Raw genomic sequence first — 19,052 nt, 5'->3', positions numbered from 1 at the left:
TTTTACCACTTTCATTAAATCCAAAGGTTAAAGTCTGTTTAGTTTTTCTATTAATTTTCCATATTCAAAATTATAATCCGATACCTTTATCTATTAGACTCACGCACGGTCAAAATTCAAAATCCTCTCAGACAGTAACATTAACTTGTTCCACGGCAGGCTGGTGTTATAGTGTCCGTATGTTACTCAGTTTGCACTTAGCCAGTAGGATTTGTTGACGAACCCCGAAGTACCAAAGGCCAAAACAATAAAATTCCGGAATCGGTATCAAGGAACCTATCAGGATACAGAGTGTCATCAGAAAGTTACAACCGTCCACGAAAATCTTTGCCGTACCTGCAGGTAGGGTTAAGCCGTTTTAAGTGTAACTTAAACGCTCGTCTGCTTCTCTATATCTGCGCGAATCTTCATAAAATTGTGTAGCAAATCTTCTCTTAAAAGATTAACTAACAAACTAATTCCAAACTTAAACTCGAGTGCTGTCCATAATTATGACTACACTGAATTACACAATGACTCAATATAATTTGCTCAACACTGTCTACAAACTAAACCTCACTGTTTCTATAAAAATGTAGTGCTGCCCTGAATATAACCGGACTTGGGAGATGAAGGTGCAAGTGAACTTAAGAAGTTATTCCTGGTCCTAAACTGTATTTTCGCATACCTTGTGCCTTGACAAACATTGCAGATTTTACGAAAGAGCGCACAGGGTACATAGCTGCAAAGCATCATTAAAAAGTCCGACCGAAAATTCCATACCACAGACTGCAACGTGCGTTCGTAGATAATACACTGAATGAGAAGTGGAAATTTTAACTGGTAATAAACTACGTCTGACATAATTGAAAGAAAACTCTATACCAACAGTAATACTTTAAAAATCAGCTGAATGTTGACGTTAGTACATGCGTAATATGACTCCAGGAAATAAATTTAAACAGGGGGAACCTCATCTTACTAACAGAGAAACACGCGTGACAATCCTACTGTCTGAGCGTCGTTACTGCACTTTCACTAACACAAAACAATGCTCAGCGTTAGCGTGCTTACCTCAACCTCTCAACATTCCAGAAAAGCTAACAAACAATCCTCCTTCGATTCTTTCTCAATAACAGCATCAAAATTATTCATACTCAATTTCGTCAATTTCATACCACACTTTTAAAGAAAATTTCCTTACCAGTTCTTCAAAATATGTCTGCTACTCAACACTGCTCAGCTTAGAAGGTGTGTGACTTTGTTGGCGCTATTCGCCAAAGGCGGTGTAACACCGCAGGGATATTGTAGGAATAGCCGAAGATAATTAAGCTGCATGGTTTTGCTCTGTGTGAGCTATCTACATCTATGGTTCCGTAAGAAAGAGAATTTACAGAGTGACGGAAATAATAAGCACACCTGACTAAAGGAGCTGCAGACCCTTTTCCTCAGGCGCCAGAGTCATCGTCATTGTAGGACATTAAGTCGAAAAAGGAAGAAAAGAGATCAAAAGTCATTCATAAAGGAATACAAGATGTTCCGCACACCCTTAGAGCACGTCGCGGAATGACTGACTGATATGGGTTTGTGAAATGTTTTGTCGGTAATACATGTCACTGTTTTGATATACTCAGGTATACTACGTGCTTAGTTTGCTGTTATGGATTTTTTTTTTGTTGGTAGTATTTATAATGATAGGACATAGGATATTGTCAAGCTGTGTGACGGTGATAGTGATTGTATGCGTAAATCTTATTTAAAGAGGAAAGGAAGTAAACACAGATGAGGTTCAGAGTATGGTTGACAATTTATACTGTTTGGAATTGGCAATGCCTTCTGTTGTAAGAAAGCTGTACGATCATTGAGTTTAAATATTTGATAATGTCAGTTGTTTAGAGGCCAGATAGAACAAGCTGAATGTCGTGGGGAAGTGCTGTGGCCACACAGTTATTTCCAGGAAGTAGTTAGACTTTGGAGGCACTCAATGCTTTTTCTGAACATGGTGATAGTAAAATTTTATGAGTAAGGGAATCCCAGGGGCATGACAGAGATAACGGAATGCTAATCAATGGTGAGTACGACACACGGTCTCCCGGCTACTGTCTCTAGAACGACTGACATAAATCTGCCTCAATCTATGTTTTATTTTCCAGTAAAGCCACAGATGTGTGTTTCAAGCGAAGTAACTAGCCTTCCCAAATAAAACCTTGAAACCAGACCTTCTACATTCTATCCACAAATTGGCTCTGAGCACTATGGGACTCAACTGCTGAGGTCATTAGTCCCCTAGAACTTAGAACTAGTTAAACCTAACTAACCTAAGGACATCACAAACATCCATGCCCGAGGCAGGATTCGAACCTGCGACCGTAGCGGTCTTGCGGTTCCAGACTACAGCGCCTTTAACCGCACGGCCACTTCGGCCGGCTTATCCACAAATTCATAGCATCGTAAAAGGAACGAATCACTGCAGACCAAATGTTTCAGAATATACAACTGTATTAACGAGACACAATACCAGACCGTACTGACCATAACTGTAGCAGTTTCCGGTGCTGTGCTGATTCTGGTTATGTTTTACGTAGCATAATTTTATTGTAACCGAAAATGTGTACAATTTCCAAAGCCACCTGTACATCAAATCCCAGTCGAATAGTTTACTTATAGAACTATGTACAGATAAGAAAGATTTATTGTATTACCTGCATTACGCCTTAAGTGCGGTGTCTGTGCGTGGATTGGGAAATATTGTGATTCCGTTAGTCTGTTAGTGCGTATTTACAGGAAATGCATCCTCGTAAGAATATGCATTGAAGAAAATAAGGTTTTAGAATTAAGAGCGCAACATAGGAACCATGTGGTTAGAGCTAGACACAGTGTGAGAGGAACCAGGAACGTTGCATATAATTGCATTTTCTGCAAGTGTGTCAAGAATTCTTCAGGGACACCTCGAAAAGTCGAAGTTGTATTTATTAAATATTGAGGCAGTGTAACAGTGTAGCCAGAAAAACTCCAAAGACCTTTCCTGGCGACAAGAGGCAGGGAAAAAGGACCAAGTAGCCAGGGAGAGTTCCAGTGAGAAAGGAACATTGGTGATTCAGTAACAGACATGGTAGCTATTTCACCACACTGCCTGAGCAGCGACCATCGCAGAATGACCACATGGTGACAAAATCTTAATGTTAATTGCACAGCCGGCCGAAGTGGCCGTGCGGTTAAAGGCGCTGCAGTCTGGAACCGCAAGACCGCTACGGTCGCAGGTTCGAATCCTGCCTCGGGCATGGATGTTTGTGATGTCCTTAGGTTAGTTAGGTTTAACTAGTTCTAAGTTCTAGGGGACTAATGACCTCAGCAGTTGAGTCCCATAGTGCTCAGAGCCAATTGAACCAATTGAAATTAATTGCACAAAAATCACAAAAAAACCTAAGTCGGACACAAGAACGTTTTTCAGTGCTCTGACCCCTTAGAATATGCCTGCTACCACTCGTGAAAGGCAGAGCTGGGATTCCTTTCAGCTGCTGACTGGACAAGAAAAGTAGGGTTAATGACTCCATATTCACGTCACAGTAGCAAAGGACTCAAGTCTGTCTTCCATAACAGCACTTAAGTTCAGGTGGAGTTCTAATCTGTTTGCAGCTGTACAGCCAGAATGTGAACCCTGTGTCAGTAGCTGTGTGTTGTAGACTTCGATCTTCTGTGGAGCAATCTCCTGTCTGGAGGGACTTAGGCTCAGTGAGATGTAGCACCGAGTATTTAGTGAAGATTGATAGGGAGCTGTGGCTGTCGCCATCTGACAGATCCTTTGGAGGCTTAAGTAACAGGGGCTGAAAGCAAAACCATCATCCGTCATCATGGAGGGTGCGCTGCTGCTGCCACTCACCTCTGTTCTTGGAGCAGACTTCGGCACTGCCTGTCTCTGTCGTATGAGGAGGCCAAGGAACTTTCGTTTTCGACTTCATATTCTTGAAGCACAGGTGATAGGTGCCTAACCTTTGTGCAGCTTCTGATGGGATCATGGGAGCCTGGCCATCATCTCCTGGAAGCTGTGTGCAGCCGCAGTCGCCACTGGCGAGGTTGTATACTAATGCAGGTAAGATTTATTACCTCTTGTCATTGCTGGAGCCGAGATGACGCGCCACCTGACTGTTGTCATGTGCCGACCGGCTCGTTCTATGGTGGAACTTTAATACCAACACTGCTAGTGTTGCTGGCTGCCAGAAAGTCGATATGTCAACTGTCGTATTTTGTGAACAATAAATGTTTGAAGTTTTCATAAGGTTTAATAATACCTTCGTTTATCAAACAGGCACCAACAGTTTGTGCCACCATGGTCCACGTCCTTCGGTGGTCAACTAGCGACCTCGACTAGTTCTCGATACACTACCTTCTGTAATATGCTATGCAAAGGGCGCTGCAGTACAATATAAAGAAAATGACAGTTTAATGTCCAACCATACAGCATGTGATGAAAATGTGAAGACAACTAAGCATAATTTGACACAACTCAAAATAGCATGGAAATAATACACACTACAGATAAATGTTCTTTGTCAAGGGTATTGGAGGAATTAGAAATATTTGTAGAAACCTGCTAAGAGCACTGGATGAACATATGAAGAAAAATAATCATAATTTGGCACAAATTGACCTAGTACGGATATTATAAACACTGCAGATAAATAACCCTTTTTAAATGTATTGCAGGAGTTACAAATGTTTGTAAAAAGGAATGGAAACTTGCTAAATGTATTAAATGAACGAAATGAATATGAACCTAGAACACTATACGGGAGGAAAATGTAACATTGCTACTGAACCATTGTAAAATTTACTACTCCACATTTAATTCAAAACAAGTCATAATTTGTAAGTTATACGATAATATGTTACCATTATTAGATTTCCGATTAATGTTATGTAACAGAATGCTAAGTATCAAAATGCCCTGTTTTATACCATACTGCAATTGTAAATTATTGAGAGTTTAGTAATCTAAGATTAATTTGCAGATTTTTACTGTCGTTAGCTGAAATATTATAGATACACTCTCAAGAAAAATCTTGTCTATCTGCCGATTTATCCTTACAAAAGCATTTTAAAAAGTGTATTTTTTAATTGTGTTTCATAGCAAGTATACTATTAAAGATACTTCTGAAAACGTGTTGTATGAAACTGTATTTTAAAAGAAAGTACAACACAATAAAATTTGTGTAATGTAAGAGTGATGTGTCTATATTTACCATCACAATAGCGACAATTCAAATTTACGCCTGTTTTTTCTGTGACAATACAAATGATACAAATGAAAGAGCAGTAATTTCATAACAGTATACAACTAAATTAAACTGGCTTTTCATGAGCTAAATTCAATCATATATATATATATATATATATATATATATATATATATATATATATATATATATATATGTGTGTGTGTGTGTGTGTGTGTGTGTGTGTGTAAGATATGCACTCATCAATAAATATACTATATTATCTTTGGATGCATTTGCCAAGAGGCGTTACAAACACTGTAACACAGCCAAATTAATCTCTAACATCAGAAATGTAATCAGTCAATTATTTTGGCCATAAATTACCATAACGTAAATTCAGTTTGTTCTTTTACGTCAAATTACGATTCACTATCAAGCGACGATCTCGTTAAATTGAACAAAACCGGTGAGCAAAAAGTGTTGATTGCGACGTGTGTCCTACAGACTTAATTTTAACAGTCAGTGTGCCCCCTACAAGGAATGCCTACTTTAGAAAAATAAGTAAAAAGGTACAGTCATTCTTGGCTGGTGTTGCAATGTGTACAGAACATTTCTTGGAGTTCTTGACGATATTTTTGTTCTGTCGTTGCAACTACAAAAATGCGTGATTCCTTCGCCAGACGCGTTTCGCGTTGTTGAGGTAATGCATCATCAGTGGTCTGTAATTAAGTTATTTACATTTTGATTTGCTTTTAGATCGAAAAATAGTTCGTTAAGAATAGGTTTATTTGTACTGATTCCTCACTTACATCTGGAAATGCCATCTGCTAGCACATTGTTATTTTTCTATGTTAAAAATTTTGGCCTAATTTTTAAATGTTCTGCAGCACTATGCATTTCTATGTGACTCCATCAGACTGCTGTATACTTATGTCCGCTCATCATAGTTTCTATCTCCCCATAACATAAAAAAATCCTCCATCGCCATTCCAACTCTACTCTTACACAGTACATAAATACACAGAAACGTAATTAAATAGAATTACACACATACGATAATGCAACGAAAAAATATGTTGCAGGTCAAAGACAAAGTAGTGGAAAGGTTATGTTGACAACACTACAAAACACAAACAACAACACATACTCGAAGTAAATCAACAAATAGAATACAGTGGTGCGGATAAAAGTGTGTTGTGATAAACTTAAGAAATGCATTGCGCTGCAGAACATATAAAAATTAGATTAAAAGTATCAGTGTCTAACACAGAATATCAACGATGTGCTAGCAGACGGCATTTCCCGATGCAAGCGAGGAATCATCCGAAAAATCACGGTAAGTACGAATCAACTTTTTCTTAATGAAGTGTTTTTCGATCTAAAAGCAAATCAAAATGTAAATAACTTAATTACAGACCTCTGATGATGCTCTACCTCAGTCGGTCGATGTGGCCGAGCGGTTCTAGGCGCTTCAGTCTGGAACCGCGCGACCGCTACGGTCGCAGGTTCGAATCCTGCCTTGGGCATCGATGTGTGTGATGTCCTTAGGTTAGTTAGGTGTAAGTAGTTCTAAGTTGTAGGGGACTGATGACCTCAGATGTTGAGTCCCGTAGTGCTCAGAGCCATTTTTGATGCTCTACCTCAATAAAGTGAAACGCTTCTGGTGAAAAACTTACGCATTTTTGTAGTTGCAACGACAGAACAAAAATACTCTTAAGGGTTATAAAGCAACTACGGACACTGTGGCAACTCAAATGAGGAATTTAATGTCGCATTTCGTAGAGATCTCTGACTGTAAAGAGTGTAGAATTTTTTATTGAAACAGATTTTGTTTTAGGTTTGGTATACACAGAAACACTAATGTTGCTATTTGCTGTTGGAGAGCGCCATATAACTATGATTTAAATACGTATTTCAATCCGTATCTGAATATATTGTGGGTCGTGTCTGGCCGACTTCCTGTTAAATCCCCGCCAACGCAGTCCTCGTGTTGGCAGATCCGTACCTGACCCTCCCAGGCGAGCAGCAGACCGGACTCGATTAGCCGGTCGATGAGCGCGTCCAGCTGCTCGAGGTGCGGCCAGCGCTTGGGCACCGCGATCACCACCCACTCCCAGTAGATGTCCTCGCGCATCGGGCGCAGCCACTTGCTCGCCGCCTCCTCGTCGATGTATTCGCCGATGGCGAAGTAGCCTGAGAAACAGACCCGACAGTACGCTGTCGCATTATTAGGCAATGCTGTGTGGTCCAAAAATTACCTCACCTCTGCAAATTGCCATCAAATCTTATAGTGCCAAGCTGTCAGTGTATTAATTAAGCCTACGATAACAATACAGTGACTCGGCGGTCACCGAGAATTTTGGGTGCCACAGGATTAACCCAGATTTGAGTGGCTGTAACAGGAGGAATGTTTTTGTTTTGATCAGAGATTGATGTACGTTTGCCTGTGCATAGTGAGCCCAAACAGGGAGGGAATAATGCAAACACCTAGCTTTCGGCGGGGAAATACAGCAATGGAGTTAGTTTTAACAAAACCGTAAGACAAGCACTGAAAACCGAGCGAGGTGGCGCAGTGGTTAGACACTGGACTCGCATTCGGGAGGACGACGGTTCAATCCCGCGTCCGGCCATTCTAATTTAGGTTTTCCGTGATTTCCCTAAATCACTCCAGGCAAATGCCGGGATGGTTCCTTTCAAAGGGCACGGCCGACTCCCTTCCCCGTCCTTCTTTAAACCGATGACACCGATGACCTCGCTGTCTGGTCTCCTTCCCCAAACCAACCAAGCATTGAAAGTGTGTTTGATACTGTGATACTCGAATCAGATTACACTCCATTCAGGTCGAAATTTATCTCACTGTGGCAAAAATCAAGATCATTAGCACGAGATCCCTCAAACAGCTGTAGAAACAAGAATGTTAAATGATTTCCCTTGCACTTGACTACACAGTTCCTCTTAATTTTTTGAATGATTCCTTACCGCCCACAACTGTCATCTCTTATTTATTTTCTGTTCTGCCGAAGGCTACAATTTCAGCCATCATCTACTTTCAAACAACATGTTAAAAAAGAAGGAAAATATATCTGTAAATGGCCTGTGGCTAAAACTGTATGTGAATAAAGGAAATTAATTTAGTCTGAAGTAGGACGCAAGAATAAGATTTAGCTTCCTGTCCACTAGGAGTCCATGAGAGACGGACAACTTGCACGGAACGCAAAAGTATAGAGTGCGAAGTCTGCCATTCCCTTTCAGGGAACCATGCCGGTATTCATCTTAAGCGATGTAGGGAAACTACGGAGAAACTAAATCTTGATGGCCTAACGAAGATATGAAACGCCGTCCTACCCAATATATCCGGTTTCTCGCCATTGCGCCTCATCACTCGGCGGTATTAATTTGTAGAGGAAGTAAGCAAGACTATATCATACAAGACGAAAACAACGAAACTGTTACACTCATACCGTCATGTATAAGACCAGCTTCCATGCGTATATCTTTTGTGAACTATATCAAACCTTTAGCAGCACGGGGAAGTTCACACGTATCGGTCGTTATCACTTTCTTGCGCTGCACATCTTCCATCAGCAAGATCTCCTTCTCCCGCCCCTTTCCCTAACCACTCTGCCTCCCTCCTTCCTTCTCTCTCTCTCTCTCTCTCTCTCTCTCTCTCTCTCTATATATATATATATATATATATATATATATATATATATATATATATATATGTATATATATATCACACACGTACGCACGCTCACACCCACAGACATGTATCTATACATACAAATAAAACCACTGACCAGATCACATAAAGCTCAACTGTTGGCACAATACTAGTGTCCAGAAGTGTTTCTGCCGTTTGTGTATTGAAGTCACAGTTTCTTACAGTGCTGGAAATAGAAAATCTTCAGAAAGAAGATAGTAAACCCATGTGCTGTGCACATTAAACACATAGTATAAATACGAAGACAGTAACTTGTTCTCGAATGAACAGTTACTGCTGATGACCGTGCAGCTTTTCCCTGGAATACATGATGCCTAACTGACAACCTAAGCTGCCGACAGGTGTTGTTGATATACCTCGATGTGGACAGCTGAAAATGTGTTCCCCGACCGGGACTCGAATCCGGAATCTCCTGCTTACATGGCAGACGCTCTATCTATCTGAACCACCGAGGACACAGATGAATAGCGCGACTGCAGGGACTTATCCCTTGCACGCTTCCCGTGAGACTCACATTCCCAATTGTCCACAATTCTACATATGTCTTGTACCTTATAGACATTTGCCCACCCACTCATTACTCGCGCACGCTTTGGCGATTCCCGTAAGAGTTTGGGCAACCTGTGCGCATTTGCACAGACGAAGGTCAATGGCTGGGTAGCCTTTAACTATATGTACGAAGACAGAAACTTGTTCTCGAAAGAACAGTTACTGTTGATGACCGAGCAGCTTTTCCCTGGAATAAATGATGACTAAGTGACAACCTAAGCTGCCGACAGGTGTTGTTGATATACCTCGATGTGGACAGCCGAAAATGTGCGCCCAGGCCGGGACTCGAACCCGGGATCTCCTGCTTACATTGCAGACGCTCTATCCATATTTTTTTTTACAATTTTTTTCGCGCTCTGCCACCTTTTTTTTTTAGACCATACGTGTATGAACCTGGCATCAATCCAAGTTTTATTTTTTTTGCTCTTTAACGAAATTTTTTTTATATTACAGCGAGCAGGGCAGGAAGATGGCGGCAAAGAGGACAGGGGTCAATTAGTCCGAGGCCTGGCTACGGTGCCGCCCTCATACCCGTCACCACTCACATTGATTGTAAAGGAACATTGATATTTTTTTTTTTTTTTTTTTTTTTTTTTGGGAAAGCATCAATATGGGACTGGAGCCAGATCATTCGGTTGATACATAAACGGGTGAAGGTTTTAGAGCTCGAACGGCTATCCAATACCTGTTCTATTGAATGCAATATGGAGCATATTACCGTACTTGCGACGGTGATCCGCGTAGTTTCTAATTTTAATATATTCCGTTTCCATATGTAACAGAAACTCGCTGTAATCGTCGTCCGGCAGCCGATTGAAGGCATGACTTGTATAGTGGCCCAACAGCCACATGACGGCATTATTTTCAGTTGACGGAAAATATTTGACGTCTGGTCTGTGCAGTAAGTTCGTGTAGATGTTATTTTCAGAAGTCCTAGTTACATGGGCGACTTTTTGACGAACCCATTGCCAGTTGCGCATGCGGTGACTGCAAGTATATCTGTGGGGAACAGTATCCACTTGGTGACAATCTGGACAGTGGGCTGTGTCGCGTAGCCCAATCGCATGCAGGCGCTCACTTGTGCTGATAATGTTGTTAACCGTTTTGTACCATGTCGACCTGACCAAGGACGGAAGTACACTGCTGCTGATGTTCGCCCACAGGACATCCCAATTGACTCCAGTGTGCTTTTGTTCGATTTTGTTCTTGCCCTCATATTGTTTCCTGTGCTCCAGAATGTCCTTGGCAGTTAAGGGTCGATTTCCAGATAACATGTGCGGATATGGGAGAGCTGGTAGTCGATCGTCTGCACATTGATCGGCGGTTCTACGCTTTTCGGCGCGACTGCCTCAAGCAACTTTGTCGTAAGGGTGTCGGAGTAGTTTTGGATTAAGTATGTCACCCGTTTAATGTACAAAGCCATTGCTTTGGCGTTCAGATCGGTCAGATCCATACCGCGATGCAGTGGGTCGAGGGTCACAGTCTTCACGTCAACTCGAAATATTTCCCCCCGCCACAGAAAATTGGTCAACTTGCTCATTATCTGTTTGGCTATGACAGTGGGGATTGGAAAAACCTGTGCCACATAATATGCTCGCGACAGGATACATGTATTTATAAATTTAACCCTCTGAATTGGGTCCATGCTGCAATAAACGTTATCTATTAAAGCACCCTTGACTTTGAGCGAGACATCCCGCCAATTTGCCGTTATCATCCTTTGTGGGGGGACCGTCAGTATCGTCCCAAGAGATTTGTGTTCCGTAACATGGTTAGCCCATTCTAGGCCGACATCGTCAAGTCCCCTTATACGTAGAAATTTGCTTTTAGTTTCATTCATTTTTGCGCCAGAAGCGGAACAATAGCTTCTGAGGTCTGCCTCCAGTTGAATCACATCATCCCTGTTCCTCACGACGATGCCGACATCATCAGCATATGCCCCAACTGCAGTTTTCTTCCCGGCGATCGTTATGCCCGTCATGTGCTCTTGTACTAGCCGCAGCAATGGTTCTAGTGGGATGACAAAGAGCAACATGGAAAGGGGGCTTCCTTGGGGGACACCCCTTGCGATGGTAATGGGTCTTGTGAGTTGGCGGCCAGACCAGTGATCATATTGCGCACGACAGCTATGGAGTCATGCCCGAAGCCCATCCTCCGCATCGTTTCGAATAGGTATTTATGGCTGACACTATCAAATGCTTTATAAAAGTCGACAAAAAGGAGGCCGCAATTAATGGTGCTGGCAGACGACAGAGCGACGATATCTCTATATTGTGCTGTAGTCTGGAATATTGATCGCCTATAAGCACAAGTTTGCTGTTGCCCAATTATGTTTGCGGTCAACGGCATCAAATGGTTCAAATGGCTCTGAGCACTATGGGACTCAACTGCTGTGGTCATCAGTCCCCTAGAACTTAGAACTACTTAAACCTAACTAACCTAAGGACATCACACATATCCATGCCCGAGGCAGGATTCGAACCTGCGACCGTAGCAGTCGCACGGTTCCGGACTGCGCGCCTAGAACCGCGAGACCACCGCGGCCGGCTCAACGGCATCATTCGTTTGTTTAAAGCTCTCGCAATAATCTTATAATCTGAATTAAGAAGAGAAATCGGCCGGAAGTTCTTAATCTTTTTACATCCCTTATTTTTAGGAATCAACACGATTTTACATTCTTTAAGTTCTGGTGGTACAAACTTTCCCCGCAGTACGTCGTTAACGGCTTGTGTCAACTTATCACCTATGATACTCCAATATCGTTGATAGAATTCGACCGAAAGGCCATCAGGGCCCGGCGATTTACTTTTAGGGGAGCCGCGAATTATTTCAAGGACTTCATCTGGACTAAAAGCCGAAAATAAGCTGGCGTTGTCGTCGGCCGTAATTGTGGAGGTTGTAAACGCAAATAACTCATCCGAATCGTCCTCTTGCGTTGCGTCTGCCTCATACAGGGCACTGTAATACCTGTGGATTTGTCTGATTATCTCGTTTTGCACAGTGAGGGCAGTACCGTTTTCTAATTTAAGTTCGTCCATGAATATCCGTCGTCGGTTCTCGCGATGTTTAATCAGATGATATAACGCAGCCGTTTCGTCCTCGCTAACAGATCTGGCTTTTGACTTCATTTTAAGACCCTCCAGTTGTTTTCTCTTTAAGCTTAATAATGTCGCTTTAATTTTCTTGATGTCGGACAAGCGCCTGTCTGAGCCAACTGCCTGATCATACAAATCCCTTAAATCCATGTAGTAAAATTCCATTGTATGGTGAACTGCCCGAGATCTCTCTAGACTATAAGATATAATTACTTTCCGTAATTTGGGCTTCGCCTTGCGGGTCCACCACTCCAAAACACTCGGAAAGTTGTGTACAGAGCTCAAGCAAAATTCCCAAGCTGTCTTTAATTCGACCTCGAGCTCGTCGTCTGTTAAAAGGCCGACATTCATGCTCCACTGATTCCCAAACCAGTGAGTTGGTTGCTGGTCTAAGTTTATGCAGGCACTCACACTACAGTACAAAAATGGTACAAATGGCTCTGAGCACTATGGGACTCAACTGCTGCGGTCATAAGTCCCCTAGAACTTAGAACTACTTAAACCTAACTAACCTAAGGACAGCACACAACACCCAGCCATCACGAGGCAGAGAAAATCCCTGACCCCGCCGGGAATCGAACCCGGGAACCCGGGCGTGGGAAGCGAGAACGCTACCGCACGACCACGAGATGCGGGCCACACTACAGTGATCATGGAAGCTGACTGGAGTGATTTCCACTTGTAGCAAATTCCTCACTATGTGACTTGACATATAAATTCTATCAATCCTGCTACTGGAATTATGTGAAATGTGCGTGTATTTCACAAGCGTGGGATACTTAACTTCCCAAGCGTCCCTCAGTTTCATTTGGGAGACAAGAAAGTTTAATTCAGGGGAATAATTAAAATTGGGGGATTGATCTTTATGGTGCAATACACAATTAAAATCGCGTGAAATGATCAAGTTTGGAGAGTCTCTCCGCAGTAAGTAAATGATATCCTTCTTAAAAAACTTCGATCTGTCAGCGCGCCGTGCACTTCCAGATGGTGCATACAGATTGATTACACTGACGCCCATGATATTCACGCCTATGCCCCGTCCAGAGTCTAACTTTTCGACATCGGTTAGAGGTATTCCTTCCCTGACTAAAATCGCTGAGCCAGCACTCAATTCGGGAGCGAAATTGATTATTGCAACATAGCCGGGAATGTTAATTTGCGATGTTGCGACCTCTGTCTGTACCGGAGTCAAACAAAAATTGTTTTAATAAAGCAAGTTTTAACTCTGACGTAATCCTGTTGATATTAAGGGAGGTGATAGTATAGGCCTGTAGCATATAGATAATGAGATGTAAAAGTATAACAAAACGATGGCATCGAGCTCAAGAGTGCCGGCTGCAGAATTAAAAAAGGTATAATGTGAGCAGCCATGAGAGGATTATTGGATCAAGAAGCTAAATAAAAACCATAACAAGTGATACACTACGAATCATAGGCCGGTTGTAGCAAAGACGACACAGTGAATGCTGAGAACCATAACCGGATAAAAGGACAGAAAAAACACGAAGAAGTTTTGCAACCTTAGGCGACAACATGGAACAAACCTTGTACCAGCGGAATACCTACTGTGGAGGATGGGCTTCGCCGAGTTCTTTGCTGTTGTCATCACCGAATCGTTCCCTCACAATTTCATAACTAATAATTCTGGGTACTACATCCGCTTGCGACGAAGTGGAATTTCCCTTGTTGCGAGGAGCGGAGAAATTTGGCTGTGGATTGAGCCTTCGTCGTGGGGCATTTTGAGGTCCCAAAGTTTTTGTGCATTCTTTGAGACGCGGTGGTGTGGTTGTCGCAGCACTGCCGCCGGCAGCTGGCAGGTTGTAAACACTTTCGCTTGTTTACTTCCGTCTGCCTCAAACAACTTTGCCGTAAGGGTGTCGGAGTAGTTTAGGATTAAGGATGTCACCCGTTTAATGTACAAAGCCATTGCTTTGGCGTTCAGATCGGTCAGACCCATACCGCCACGCAGAGGGTCGAGGGTCACAGTCTTCACGTCTACTCGAAATATTTCCCCCCGCCACAGAAACTTGTTGTCGGGCGTCAGCTGTAGCGCGTTGTTGACACAACACTTCCTCACTGTGTGCACGTTGTAGCGGCTGTTGTCCCTCGGGCGCGGCACTCAAAATTGGAGGTTCCTGTTCATGACCCGGCGTCTCAGAATTCGGCATCCCCTCAAGTCCATCCGCACTGGCTTCGAAATCGACCCGCATAACATCATCTGGTACTAAATCCTCCGCGATTGATGGTTTTGGTTTCCGGGCTGCAGGAGTCGTGTGAGATACTTCCTCATCTGAATGCTCATCACTACGTTCCAGCGGCCTTTTCTTTTGCTGAGATTTACTTTCAAGACAAACTGGCGCAGCAATTTGCCGTCCTACTAGTGGTGGAAACGCATCAGAGGTTATGGGCGGGGTAGTTGCCTGGGGAGCATCAACATCAGGGTGTGCAGAAGAACCAGAAGTATCTACTGCCATTACCTCGTTTAGTGTTAATCTACGCCGCGGCTGGAGATTATTTTTTAATACAAAAACTCGGCGGGTGCAGTCCTGGCGAAGATGGCCTAGTCCATTGCAGATATGGCAGGTGGGGGCTTGACCAGAATATATAATGTGAGCCTTATAACCATCAACCGTGATGTGAGAAGAAATGTTCATTTTTACTTCCATGTCCACAGATCTAATCCCATTGAAACATTGTAATTTGTAGCGAGACGACCAATTTTCGTTGACAATTTCTTTAACCTCACCAAACTTAGAAAGTGCAGCTTTAATTTTAGCATTGTCAATCTCTATGGGCAAGTTAAGTACTCGAACTGTCTGAATCGAGGTATCGGCACGTGTTACAATAACCATACTAGTGGTGCCGTCGCGATGAACAAAAGGGACTTGTTTACCGATTTTTTCAAAAAGTCGATCAACTGCTACTGGACTGAGAAACTTGACAAACACGCAATAACGATCAGAATCTAGCTGGATGGTGTGCACAGAATCAGAAGTGATGCCTATTACCTCGGTTAGCCAGTCATGAATCTCGAGGGCGGTCGGTTGAACTCGGCGCGTATCCTTGTCAAAGCCAAAAACCAGGGTGTTTTTCCGGATGGTGGTAGACATGGCGCTGCAGCTGTAGGAAATCCGGTCAAGCCCGAATCCCGTACAAGATCGGCAAGTTGCTGACGAAAAGGTCGACCACAAAAAAAAGTACAATACACATGAATCACTCGGAATACAGAAACACACAATGGCAAACAGTAAACACTGGCAAGGACACCGACGATGCGGAGGAACCAGCTAGCACGTCCGACCGCGGCGACAGCGAAAGCCGGAATGCCATCTGAGCCACCGAGGACACAGATGAATAGCGCGACTGCAGGGACTTATCCCTTGCACGCTTCCCGTGAGACTATATGTCTATAAGGTACAATACATATGTAGAATTGTGGACAATTGGGAATGTGAGTCTCACGGGAAGCGTGCAAGGGATAAGTCCCCGCAGTCGCACTATGCATCTGTGTCCTCGGTGGCTCAGATGGGCTCGTACTCGCTTCGGCGGTACATATACTAAAATTGGAACGATACAGAGAAGATTATCATGGCCCGTACTTGCTTCGGCAGTACATATACTAAAATTTGAACGATACAGAGAAGATTAGCCGGCACGGTAGCTCAGCGTGTTCGGTCAGAGAGCTGGTTGGCTTCTGTAATAAAAAAAACTGAGTGGAACGATCAACCAACGAACTTGAACAGGATGTCTTGCGACGTCCGCAACGACCAAACACAAGGATCAATAACGAACAAAATGGAAAAAAAATGATGGATAGAGCGTCCGCCATGTAAGCAGGAGATCCCGGGTTCGAGTCCCGGTCGGGGCACACATTTTTAGCTGTCCACATCGAGGTATATCAACAACACCTGTCGGCAGCTTAGGTTTTCAGTTAGTCATCATTTATCACATAGTATAAGTTAAAAAGCCTCAATTCAGTCGGAAACCGCGAGAACCGTTCATAATTTTAAAATTACTACGTCGATATATAAGTATGAAAATCTTTACGTGTAAATTTAAATGATTACATTGCTCAGGTCATCGAGATGAATGATCTTAAGAATAGACAAAACGAATATGACAAAATATGAATAGAATTTATTGAACTGCACACGAACGTAATCTCAGATCATTAGGATAATATAACCAGCAACTGTGGATCAATGGAACAACACTGTCATGCTACATTTCCGTTGTGTTATAGTGAGTCTCATATCTGAAGTAATTGATAAACATAGAGATCTGCATTTCGTGCATTACAGACAGATATTTGTTTCGAGCATCCAAATTTAGAACGTAGTTATCAATTTGTAGATAAATGATCAAATGTAAGATGATCAAATAGAAGACTGCGGACTTGCGAGTAGTGAAAACGACTGTACTTTCCAAAATATAAGCTTGAGGATAGTTTGGTGTGTTGATGGTTCTTGGATCTATTGACGCTCTTATTCCAATCCTGCTGTGGTAAAGAGAAACGAGCGTCATTTACGATACACCTTCAGTTTTTGCAAAAGTAACACAATAACCTGTCTAACGGTTTAGATCAGTTTGAGGCAGTACTTGGCTAAATTTCTTAGCGGGTACATTACAGTGATGTATTGTGAAATATACAAAATACAGAAAAGTGATTACGGAAGGAGCTAATGATTTACCGTGCAATGTAAGAAAAAATTATAGCAAAGTTTTTATTTTGTGAACTTCACTGCGGTACTAAAAGGAGTCATTAGTGACACAAAGAAAATTAAATATCCAGATATGAACAGCCTCGACTTCACTATCCCTTTTTGTTTCCTTAATCAGCTTGAGAAATTCACAGGGCTACTGTGTTGATTATGTTATAGTATTGTAGTTCTTTGTCTGTTAACTCTCTTTTATATTCTGCTGCAGTGTAGCTCACTATTTTACTGGTTTGGTAAAGTTATTAGCCTTCATACTTTGATTTAGACACTTAATTATCCTTGAGACTTGAAGACTATTTATTCGACACTTGTTTCTTTGGAAGTTAAGTAACAAGAAGGATGAAAAGAAGATAATGAGTTTAGCTGCTGAAGCAATACGAAACAAGATTTTGTGGGTGAATTTTGAACCCCACGGTAATTCTTATGTGAGACGTAAAAAAGAACATCTTTCTCAAATTCTGATATCTACGAGAAAAGACATGAAGCTACCTATCACGTCTATCATTGTAATTGGTAAACCAATTGAAGCACTTGGTTTAGAAATATCATGAGTACTATAAAATGTTTTCCGTCTTTACTCTCGACGGAACAGTGTAACTCAAAATAAAATTTCGTTCTTTGTTAAATAAGTGTTGTTTTCATTCAGGTGTGCCGTAGAATGTAATTTTGAGTCTCTTACTGGTTCCACACAGTCACATTGTTCTCTACACATTTCAAGAGTTAGCATAATTTTCACAGACAGCGAATAGGGTGACGTTACTCCATCATATTCAGCACTGGTGTTCACCGTATGTGGAGTACTCACATGCGTAGGTGAACATCGACTGCCACAGGGATGCAAGAGAATTGCCAATAAATAATAGGACCAGCATATTCTTATGTTCAGCATAAGGTACTGCTGACGAAGCAAGCTGCGTCCAGTGAATTAATCTAGTCGTTTAATAACAACAATAGTTTGGAACCGAAATTGCAATTTTTGACTGAACAATGCCTTATGGCTATATGGATAAAGTTCAAGGATACCAAACAGAGTTCTGCCAAAGGCGCGGAAAACAATGCCTTCTTCCCAGGCTGTAAGGCAACCGTATACACTGATCAACCAGAACATTATGACCAACTAGCGAATAGCCGGTACTTTCACCTTTGACATGGATAACAGCGGTGATGCATCGTTCCATGGAAGCAATGAGGACTTGGTAGGTCGATGCAGGAAGTTGGATTCACATCTGCGGACTCAAGTCACCTAGTTCCCGTAAAATCCGGAGACGGGAAAGAAGAGCTCTGACGCTGCGCTCGATCACATCCCAGATGTTTTTGTTCGTGTTCAGATCTGGGGAGCTCACCAATTGGACCTCAACACTGTGTTCCTCGAATCACTCCGTTACTCTCCTGGCCTTGTGGCATGGCGCATTATCTAGCTGAAATATGCCACTGCCACGTGGTCTGCAAACAGTGCACGGCATTCCTTGGTATCATCGTGCCTTGCACATGCTCTACTGGACCCGCGGACAACCACGTGAATGTTCCCAAATCATAAAGGAGCCACCTCCATCTTGTCTCCGTCCGGCACTGCAGGTGTCAAGGAGCTGTTCTACATCTACATCTACATTTATACTCCGCAAGCCACCCAACAGTGTGTGGCGGAGGGCACTTTACGTGCCACTGTCATTACCTCCCTTTCCTGTTCCAGTCGCTTATGGTTCGCGGGAAGAACGACTGCCGGAAAGCCTCCGTGCGCGCTCAAATCTCTCTAATTATACATTCGTGATCT

At 42.6% G+C, this 19,052-nt stretch overlaps 1 pseudogene; it reads left to right on the top strand.

Annotated features, from left to right (window-relative positions):
- Positions 1-16,096: 16,096 nt before the first annotated feature.
- On the top strand, positions 16,097-16,158 carry LOC126237754 (U6 spliceosomal RNA; annotated as a pseudogene).
- Positions 16,159-19,052: the final 2,894 nt, after the last annotated feature.

This window comes from Schistocerca nitens, chromosome 2 (genome assembly GCF_023898315.1).
Source record: "Schistocerca nitens isolate TAMUIC-IGC-003100 chromosome 2, iqSchNite1.1, whole genome shotgun sequence".
Taxonomy (NCBI): Eukaryota; Metazoa; Arthropoda; class Insecta; order Orthoptera; family Acrididae; genus Schistocerca; species Schistocerca nitens.
The sequence above is the reverse complement of the archived record's forward strand: the minus strand, read 5'-3'. Positions and strand labels throughout refer to the sequence as shown.